Source organism: Sinocyclocheilus grahami, unplaced genomic scaffold, assembly GCF_001515645.1.
Source record: "Sinocyclocheilus grahami isolate Dianchi unplaced genomic scaffold, SAMN03320097.WGS_v1.1 scaffold173.1, whole genome shotgun sequence".
NCBI classification, from domain to species: Eukaryota; Metazoa; Chordata; class Actinopteri; order Cypriniformes; family Cyprinidae; genus Sinocyclocheilus; species Sinocyclocheilus grahami.
The window spans coordinates 834,479-845,034 of record NW_015505352.1 but is presented as its reverse complement, the minus strand read 5'-3'; the positions used below and the strand labels follow the sequence as shown (position 1 = coordinate 845,034).

General features: G+C 34.7%; 1 long non-coding RNA gene across 1 annotated transcript; it reads left to right on the top strand.

The window, feature by feature from the left end:
- Positions 1-5,534: 5,534 nt before the first annotated feature.
- LOC107593589 (uncharacterized) lies at positions 5,535-9,571 on the top strand. Its single transcript, XR_001610100.1, has 3 exons — positions 5,535-5,642; positions 7,189-7,308; positions 8,755-9,571. It is a non-coding gene; the product is annotated as an uncharacterized lncRNA (long non-coding RNA).
- The last annotated feature ends 985 nt before the right edge of the window (positions 9,572-10,556 follow it).

Sequence of the window (10,556 nt, the reverse complement as noted above, 5' to 3'; positions counted from 1 at the left end):
CCGAACCCACCTCCTCCTGGGGTTTGGGTAAAGCGATAAGGGTTGGCCAAAATCATTATGGGAGTGAAGTTTTACCTTAAGGATATTTTCGTAACTTTAGGTTCATGCTTGTTTTGACATTTCTTTAGGATAACATCTTGAAATCACAAGTTTGGGGGCTCCGAATGACTGATGGTGGTTGGTGGGAGTTGAAGGGTCAAGTTCCGCCTGACTAAATTTCCCAATGCCTTACAAGAAATCATGTTTGTCAGTGACTGCTACGAAATGTCAATCTCAGCTTCAAAGCACTATATTCTTAGTTTAAATAATGTTTCTGAGGTTTGTTTCCAGCTTTCCTTTCTGTCGTCTATGTTTTAGCGTTCGTGTTCCAGCTTGTTTGCTCTGTTTGATTGGTGTGACCAGGTTGGGTTTTATAGTCTGTACTAAGAACATGAAGTTGGATAAAAGCCAGACAATACGTTGAACGTCTAAACTCTGGAATTTTGCTCATATCTCAGTGGCAACGACACAAGGATAATAAGGGAAAGGGATAAAGACCATATAATGGGGTGAACAATGGGGTAAAACTTGTGAAAACCATGTGTTTGAGCCGTAGGTTCACAGCTCAGCTTCATTAACTTTCCTCACTAAAGGAGAGCTTGAAAGAAAAACTAATTTATTGGGGCATGTGAATACCTTCACCCTAAAATCCACCATGTCAATCTGCAGACAAAACACAACACTGTTATTTTTGTTTCTTTATTTGGCAAAGCTATCTGATTAAGGGGCACGATAATGTTTGAAAAAGAGCCCATATTGTGAGTTGTGGACTAGCATGGGACTCCATTTGCAGTATTCAGATGGAACTTAATAGACAGTGACTGCTTTACTCTAGGGATGATAACATTTAAATAAACAGCACATTGCATACTCACCACAGACCTGGCCAAACATCCCACTCACTGATAGCTAGAAGCGTTTAGCCTCATGCTGTTTATGGTACCACATGTTTATTGGTGTTGATCCAGGTATTAACTCGGCCTTGTTTCCCACGAATCTCAAGAGAAAGTGAAAAGAATATGCTTACAGATAATTACTATCCCATAGACGACAGTCTCCGAAGAAGTATGACTGCATTTAAGTTTGATCATGATTTGTTTGAAAAGGGCATGAAGAACTTGTTATGGATGATGCAGCGTAAGAAAGAACTACTCAGAGCTTTCTTCTTATTGCTTGTTCCTTCAGGGATGATTGTAATGATAAAGCAAGGCGAGTCTGGGAAAAGGTTTAGAGTCCTTATGGTACTGGCAAACAGCCAAGTGCCATTTCTTGGTCATGTGTGGCAAAACATTTCGGTTTATACTATGTTCCACGATGCTGTCAATCAAACACACTCCTCCTCTACACTAAGAAATAACGTAATGTGTTTTGTATCTAAAATAACGTCCATGATTACTAGCATTTAAAATAAATGCTAGTCATACATTATAGTGCATTCATTTCTGTGTGGAAAATATACAGAAGCAAGTTTTTCCACTTTAAATAAATAAATACATAAATAAAATAAATTAATTTTAAGAAAAAAGTCATGCCTATGAGATAAGAAGTCAAAATGATGACATAAAAATCTGAAATTTTAATGCCATAATTGACTTTTTATCTCATAATTTCAACTTTTCATGTCATATTTATAATTTATCAAAGCATGATTTTTTTCTTATATGTGGTGGAAATGGACTACCATAGATTTCTGATATGGCGCTTTGTATGGAACTAGCGAAAGTAGTGCCGGATTCAGTTATCCTTTTGAGTGGACAGATATCTAGTGTTGTGTAACGCTGAGTCAACAGAGTATTCACCTCACTGAATACAACATTTAAGGATTAGATCAGACAGAAATAGTTCCTTAGGGAAAACATTGAAGTTACCACTTTATACAGTGTGTCTAGGTGTAAATAACAATGGAAAAGAGCTTTCACAACTGGAAATTTGTTAAGTTATTTTGCTCTGACATCTGATATTTACCTTTCTCCCTAAAAAGTTCAAAGTAAATGGAGTCAGACAAATCCAGATAAGCCTAAGGCATATGAGGTGGGCTTCCCAGGTGTAGTCTGGATATCATTCACATTCCCTGAAGAAAAAAATACTGACACTGATCACCTTGGTCTTTTCTAAACAGCTGTATAAATGAATAACATGTAAAAGGAAAAACCTAACAGATTATTTTTTTCAGCCTAAGGAAGTACTGTAGATTCTCGGGTCAGTTCCCATCCTCTGTACTTTAAAACCGAGTTCTGTGGAGGGTCAGCACTTAAGGGACTCCTGTGTGTCCAGGGGCCTTAAGTCCCATAAATACACAGTGACCCAGAGGTTTAGAAGATTTCCATATGATCCTGAGGAATAATCATCAAGAGCCTGATTTTTATAGTGCCAGCCTTGATCCTGAAACGGATGCTCCATGTCTGCCTGTTACTGAATTAAGAAAGAACAGTTTCCTTTTTCAAGCATTCCAAGAATAAATCACATTTTGGATCTTATTACTTTCACTTGGAAAAGATCTGTTATATGACATACACTACTGTTCAAAGATGTTGGGACAGTATGTTTTTTGTTTATCTTTTTTGAAAATTAAAGAAATTAACACTTGTACTCAGCAAGGATGCATTCATTTGAAATGAAGTGAAGTTTGAAGTGACTTTATAATAATAATCAAACCTCGGAGTACGACTACAATTCAACATTCAAGTTCTCGTTCTTCAGTAGGTTTTCAATTTTCACAATTTTAATATAATTTCACATTTTATTACCTAAAAAGTTTCACATTTACATAAGGTTTGTTTAAATTTGACCATTATGTTCCTCAGACTTGATCAGATTAGTAAGTATATCAGCTAATGGCAAGTGGGCCAGAGACCCCACTTGTTCTAGTCATAGACCCCTTGGTTATCTCTACCATCAGACTGAGGGCTGAGGGGTCACCTATAATTGCACCCCAGAGTGTCATTTATTATTACAGCAAGATGTCGACACCTCCATGACACTGAACAGGAATTAATGATTTAAAATAAATCTTAGTCATACACTAATTATGCAAACATTTCTGTGGAAAAGTATGAGAAATGTACAAAAGACGGGGGGTTGAAGTCGTAAAGTGCCTTTTTTCCCTTTAAAATTATTAAATACATAACCGTTTTCGAAAATGTAATAAAATAATTTTTTTAATTCTAAAATAAAAAAAGCTAAAATAAAAATGTACAACATGCTGTTCTTTTGAACTTTCTATTTATCAAATAATCCTGAAAAAATGTATTACAATTTCCACAAAAATATTAAGCAGCACAACTGATTTCAATATTGATAATAATAAGAAATGTTTCTTGAGCATCAGATCAGCACATTACTGATTTCTGAAGGATCATGTGACACTGAGGACTGGAGTAATAACTGATGAAAATTCAGCTTTGCCATCAAAGGAATAAATTACATTTTAAAATAAATAAAATGTATTTTTTTATTTTAATAATATTTCACAATCTTATTGTTTTGCTGTATTTTTCATCAAAAATACAGCCTTGGTAAGCATGAGAGACAAAAACTTCTTGTAAAAAATCTTACAGAGCCCAAACTTTAAATGGTGAGTCACACTAGTAGTAAGTTATCAAATCTAAATAATTTCTGAGAAAATGTTGCAGAAAAATATCTGTTAACCAAATGTCTTCCTGACCTCTTGAGCCTGACAGAACCAGCTTCACAGACGTTACTGCCGACTCTTCATTCATTAACATCTCAGTCTCTGGTAATCTCACAGTATCACATATGTCACGAAAAGACAGGATGCTTGGGAAAAAAGAAATGTCCTGGTGAATAGTCTCACATAACTGACAAATGGCAATAGTATGTGAGAAGCAATACAAAGATCTCAAGTTACTGACACTGCTTCTTTTCAATGGGAAACAATGTCCTCTATGGTTTAGTGAGGTGACTGAGCTGTGATGCAGTGAAGATGGCCAGATAATGTTCAAAGCATTAATTGTATTTGTGAAATGAAGACAAGTCATAATTGATGGCTAACATGCTGTGACAGTCACTTTCTGACTGGTGTGAATGTAAGATCATCAGAAAGACAGACATGTTGAGTGATCTGTCCAGAAACTCACCTCCGCATTGCTTGCCATGTAAAATTTGACGTTTTTAATTTTTTTTTAATAAATAATAGCTAAATCTAATCTGCTTTGTTTTCGCAGGTGTCGAGGATGACCAATATAATTTTGACTATGATTCCAATCAAACCTCGGAGTACGACTACAATTCAACATTCAAGTTCTCGTTCTTCAGTAGGTTTTAAATTTTCACAATTTTAATATCATTTCACATTTTATTACCTAAAAAGTTTCACATTTACATTAGGTTTGTTTAAATTTGACCATTATGTTCCTCAGACTTGATCAGATTAGTAAGTATATCAGCTAATGGCAAGTGGGCCAGAGACCCCACTTGTTCTAGTCATAGACCCCCTAGTTATCTCTACCATCAGACTGAGGGGTCACCTATAACTGCACCCCAGAGTGTCATTTATTATTACAGCAAGATGTCGACACCTCCATGACACTGAACAGGAATTAATGATTTAAAATAAATCTTAGTCATACACTAATTATGCAAACATTTCTGTGGAAAAGTATGAGAAATGTACAAAAGACGGGGGGATGAAGTCGTAAAGTGCCTTTTTTCCCTTTAAAATTATTAAATACATAACCGTTTTCGAAAATGTAATAAAATAATTTTTTTAATTCTTAAAAAGATGTAAAATTATCTAGCAAATTCAGTCTAAAGGGACAAGAAAAGTCTCAATATATAACTATAGGAATGAATTAAAAGATCATATCAATATACTGATCATCATCAGTGATAACATATATTATAAATATTATGTCTTTTGTAGATAGATTTCATACTTTGTACGTTTTATGAATCTTTATGAAAATAATTTATGAAAGTCATACATTTATTCAGCAAGGATACAATCAATTACATTATAAAACAGATAACAGTACTATTTTCTGTATTGATCAAATAAATGCAGAGACGAACTTATTACAAATACATTAAAAATCATTCAAACTAACCTCAAACCTTTGAACGGTACAGTAGTGTATGTGTATATTTATTTACATGAAGCTTAACCATTGCTGTTTTTTATGACCCACTGTATTTGTGTCACTAGGCAATGCCAGCAGTGAAGAACTAGAGAAGTTTTTAATTGGAAGAGAAACAGAGACAGAAACAGAAGCAGAAAATGTCATACATTTATTCAGCAAGGATACAATCAATTACATTATAAAACAGATAAGAGTACTATTTTCTGTATTGATCAAATAAATGCAGAGACGAACTTATTACAAATACATTAAAAATCATTCAAACTAACCTCAAACCTTTGAACGGTACAGTAGTGTATGTGTATATTTATTTGCATGAAGCTTAACCATTGCTGTTTTTTATGACCCACTGTATTTGTGTCACTAGGCAATGCCAGCAGTGAAGAACTAGAGAAGTTTTTAATTGGAAGAGAAACAGAGACAGAAACAGAAGCAGAAAAAGAAACAGTTGGAGGTGTGCATGAAGAAAAGCCTACTGAGCCCACAATCTTTGATACGGATCAGGTATTTCTTGAACCACTTCTGTTGCATTACATTACGTACATCTTGATGCATTACAATATGCTGAATACACAAAACACTCACATGTGTCACAGCCAATACAGTCCTGAGTAATGTGGTTTGTCTTTCCTGAGAAACAAAGGCCTTGTGTCTTTGAGATGAGACTATGAAAGGCGGCAGGCTTACTTTACCATTTTTGTGGGCGGACAGAACTCCTCCACACAGGACTTTGAAACGCTGGGTTCAGATGTTCAACATCTTAAACCCTGTATTCACAAAATGACAAACAAATTATAAATCTGCTCAATAACAGAGAAGTGTTATCTTCTATGAAAAATGAGAGAAATATGTCACTGACCTGTTCTTGCACCCAGGAAAAGAAACAAACATTGTGAAATCCTGAGTTGCTGAACTTTTAACATATCTGGACGATTTCAAGAGCACATCATTTCCATAAAAGACATTTATGCTATGTGGTGATTAGAAAATAAATACCCATCTCTATATTTAATGCCAGCACTGTATGCTGTGAAAATATCAGTGGAGGAGATAATATTCATGTTTAATGAGTGCAATAAAACTCTGCTAGGTGAAATGACATTTTTTATTAGATTAGCTGCGGTGTGTCTGATGAGACACTATAGACCTGCTGACGCGGCAAACTGGGAGTGAACATGAATGTAAACAGGTGTCCCTATTATTTAAAAAAAACAAACATGAATCCTTTTGAAAGCTCCATCTGCTTCTTATCCTCATGTGTTGGGAAGTTAAACAATGGCTCTGCTCTGCATTAAAGGAAGGCATCTGCAAATAGAGGAAATGCGGAGGGAAAGACAGTCCCAGCGGTGCCACACTCAACCTATTTAAGCATGCACATTTAATTAAACAAGCTACTAATTATACAAAGTCATTTGAATTCCTGTGCGAATGCAAATGCATTTCATTTGCAACATCTGCTTTAAACACACAATGGAAAAAACAAAACATTTTGTCACACTGCTCCACATAGTGGAGAGAACTATAAAACACAAAAGCAGATGATCCACTTGAAAAATTAATGTGTCAACTAGAATCAAATGTACAAACTAGATTGTTGGAAGTACATAAGAGAAGCAAAAATCAAAATGTTTTTTAAAGTCATATAAGAAGATAAGAAGTACACTATCAAACAGGAAGCATTACAAAAGTGTTATCCAGCTCACAACTCACACTTAAATATTGTACATTAAAAGGATAGTCCACCCAAAAATGAAAATTAATTTACTCACCCTCATGTTGTTCCAACCCTGTATGAATCTTTTTTCTTCTGTGAAAAAAAAGAAATGTTAAAGAATATTGGTAACCCAACGGTTTCGGTTCCTACTGATTTTCACCAACATTCTTCAAAATATTCTCTTATTTTTGTGTAGATTATCCCTTTAAAATATTAAACAGAATCTTTTTTCTACTTGAATCTTTCACAAGCTTCAACCACAAGCATTTACAAAATCTCAAGCTTTTTCAGCAGCAGTTTATTGATGCAATACCTTTTTTATTATTATTATTTCAGGCATCTCAGTCAACGCCTCTATGTTCCCTTCTTACTTTGGTTCTGATAGTTCATCCGCTGCTCAGACTACTATAGCAGACACACTGCACATTACAGGACCCTGTTACACAGTCTGAACAGGTAAGTAAAATTAAACCTGAATCTAATAAAAGTCACAATGCAGTGTTCATTTCCATGTGGGAAATTCAGTAAAATAAATGAATCAGGGATGCACTCATACTGAAGTTCTGGCCCATACTGATAAATGACTGATATTAGCCTATATATCTACAATAAAAGGATCAGGCTAACTCTACAAGCTAAAAAAAATTGTATGCACAACATGATGAAGGCTACATATTCCAATTTAAATTAAAAATTAAATCCCGTTTGAATTAAAAAAAGTTTTCACAACAATAGAGGAAGCCATGATGTTTAGGAAGTCATCCTAAACATTATAATATCTAGTGTTTTGAACCATACTATAGTAACGTGTAATATACTGTATGTATTGTTTACAGCACTTTGTTAATGAATGCTACAGCATACTGTAGTATTAACTATAGTGAACTGATAAACTGTAATAAATACCGTAGTATACTTTAGTTTTTACTACAGTAAACTGTAATGTATTGTAGTATAATATACCCATAGTTGTAGAAAACTTAATACAGTATTGGGTAAAATAATTTGTTCAATTTGTACGTTTTACTATAGTTGTTATATTTCACAGCAACTATAGAATTACGACAGCACATTAATTCAAGTACTTTACTATAGTATGGTTCAAAAACACTATAGTATTTTTTTATGAGGGTGCTGTTAAAAAAAAACACTGACCTTTGTGGCGTAGCCTACTTCACGATTTATCTGTATGTAGGCGAGCTGAAAATTGTTGCCGGAAACTAAAAGTTGTGCGAACCCGTCCCACGGTAGTTCGTAGCTGAACGTTATAATCAAAGGAACTGAGTGATTACTTGGGTATTATGTAAAAGAGGTTATGTGTGTTGTCTGAAACGGTGTTTGCTGCGTGTTGAAGTAACACGCTTACTGCTATTTTGTTATCACTCCGACACGGGCATTTAAAAGTAGGAATATATAGACTAATGCACTTAAGGGTTTCTTTACAATATAACCTATAGTTATCCCTTAACGTTAGATGATCTAAATCTTAAAAAAAAAGAAGAAAAAAAGATTAAAAAGTGTATTGTGCATCCCTAAAATTAAATGTATAATATAAACATTAATGTTAAGTGTAGAAAATTGGGTGAGATATAATAGCATGTATGTGAATGCTGAAACAGTGGTGAACAGTTGTGTGATTCTCTTTGTAGCCTGCAGACGGCACTCAAACATTGGTGGTGTAACAGGAGCAACAGTACAGGCGCAATGTACTGTGATTTGAAATGATTAAAATGATTAGACTTCTTGACACTCATTAAGTTGCAGTACATTGCTTTATGTGCTCTCTGCTCTCCACCCAATACAACTGCACTCATCATGAGATATATATCTAGCCAATAAACAAGCGATAACATCTTTTAATATTTTAGACTCAGTAGCTTTCTGTTTCTCCAATTATTCTAGAAGTCCAGGAAGAAGAAGAGCAGACGAACAGATAACCTGAACGAAAGACATGTGGACATCCAGTACAGACAGACACACACATGCACATGCACTCACAGAGCTCAAGCAAACACAACGTTGCATCCATGACAAACCATGACAACACACAGCTTGCAAGCTGTAAATGAAAAGACACATTGTTCGCTATTCTTTGTCACAGCAAAACAGACGCACAGAGGTCAGAGGTCTCATAGGCTGGATGAGTGGAATGGAATATGAATGTGAAATAAGGCTAAACTAAATGACAGGTTCTTTTGTGGGTATTTGTTCAGGTTGTGACTCAGAGGTGATTTGAGGAGCCTGAATAACAAAGAAACTGAGAAAAACAAGATATTTCTCTTTTTTAATGCACAGATGTGCAGGCTGTCCACTGTCATGTAAAACAATGCCATTTTTGGCAATAATCAAAATAATTTTAATACATTTGTCTCTTTTATGAAACTTTGTTTAAGCATATTTTTTTTATCTATAATGTGCACATCCTTTGATTGCCATGACAAAAATACATGTGTCAAAGATGTAATTGAGACACAAGAAAATCCGTCATTAGTGTTACATAATGTACAATTTTAGTATGCCAATTTTATCTTAAAGCAAAGCTTTACACAAACTAATTTGGATTCACGTTATGTTTGGGAAACACACTGAAGTTTTACAATTAGACTCAGCTTTTCTAGTCATTTTAAGCATCATGACCTCTTGCAGATATTATATGTAGGCACTTTCCTTCACCACTGCACTTCTAAGCCTCACTATTTCTTCAGTAATCCTCGATACAAGCACATTTTTTTTTCCCAATACAACTGCACTCATCATGAGATATATATCTAGCCAATAAACAAGCGATAACATCTTTTAATATTTTAGACTCAGTAGCTTTCTGTTTCTCCAATTATTCTAGAAGTCCAGGAAGAAGAAGAGCAGACGAACAGATAACCTGAACGAAAGACATGTGGACATCCAGTACAGACAGACACACACATGCACATGCACTCACAGAGCTCAAGCAAACACAACGTTGCATCCATGACAAACCATGACAACACACAGCTTGCAAGCTGTAAATGAAAAGACACATTGTTCGCTATTCTTTGTCACAGCAAAACAGACGCACAGAGGTCAGAGGTCTCATAGGCTGGATGAGTGGAATGGAATATGAATGTGAAATAAGGCTAAACTAAATGACAGGTTCTTTTGTGGGTATTTGTTCAGGTTGTGACTCAGAGGTGATTTGAGGAGCCTGAATAACAAAGAAACTGAGAAAAACAAGATATTTCTCTTTTTTAATGCACAGATGTGCAGGCTGTCCACTGTCATGTAAAACAATGCCATTTTTGGCAATAATCAAAATAATTTTAATACATTTGTCTCTTTTATGAAACTTTGTTTAAGCATATTTTTTTTATCTATAATGTGCACATCCTTTGATTGCCATGACAAAAATACATGTGTCAAAGATGTAATTGAGACACAAGAAAATCCGTCATTAGTGTTACATAATGTACAATTTTAGTATGCCAATTTTATCTTAAAGCAAAGCTTTACACAAACTAATTTGGATTCACGTTATGTTTGGGAAACACACTGAAGTTTTACAATTAGACTCAGCTTTTCTAGTCATTTTAAGCATCATGACCTCTTGCAGATATTATATGTAGGCACTTTCCTTCACCACTGCACTTCTAAGCCTCACTATTTCTTCAGTAATCCTCGATACAAGCACATTTTTTTTTAATTTTGTAATGGATTTATTATTATAAACA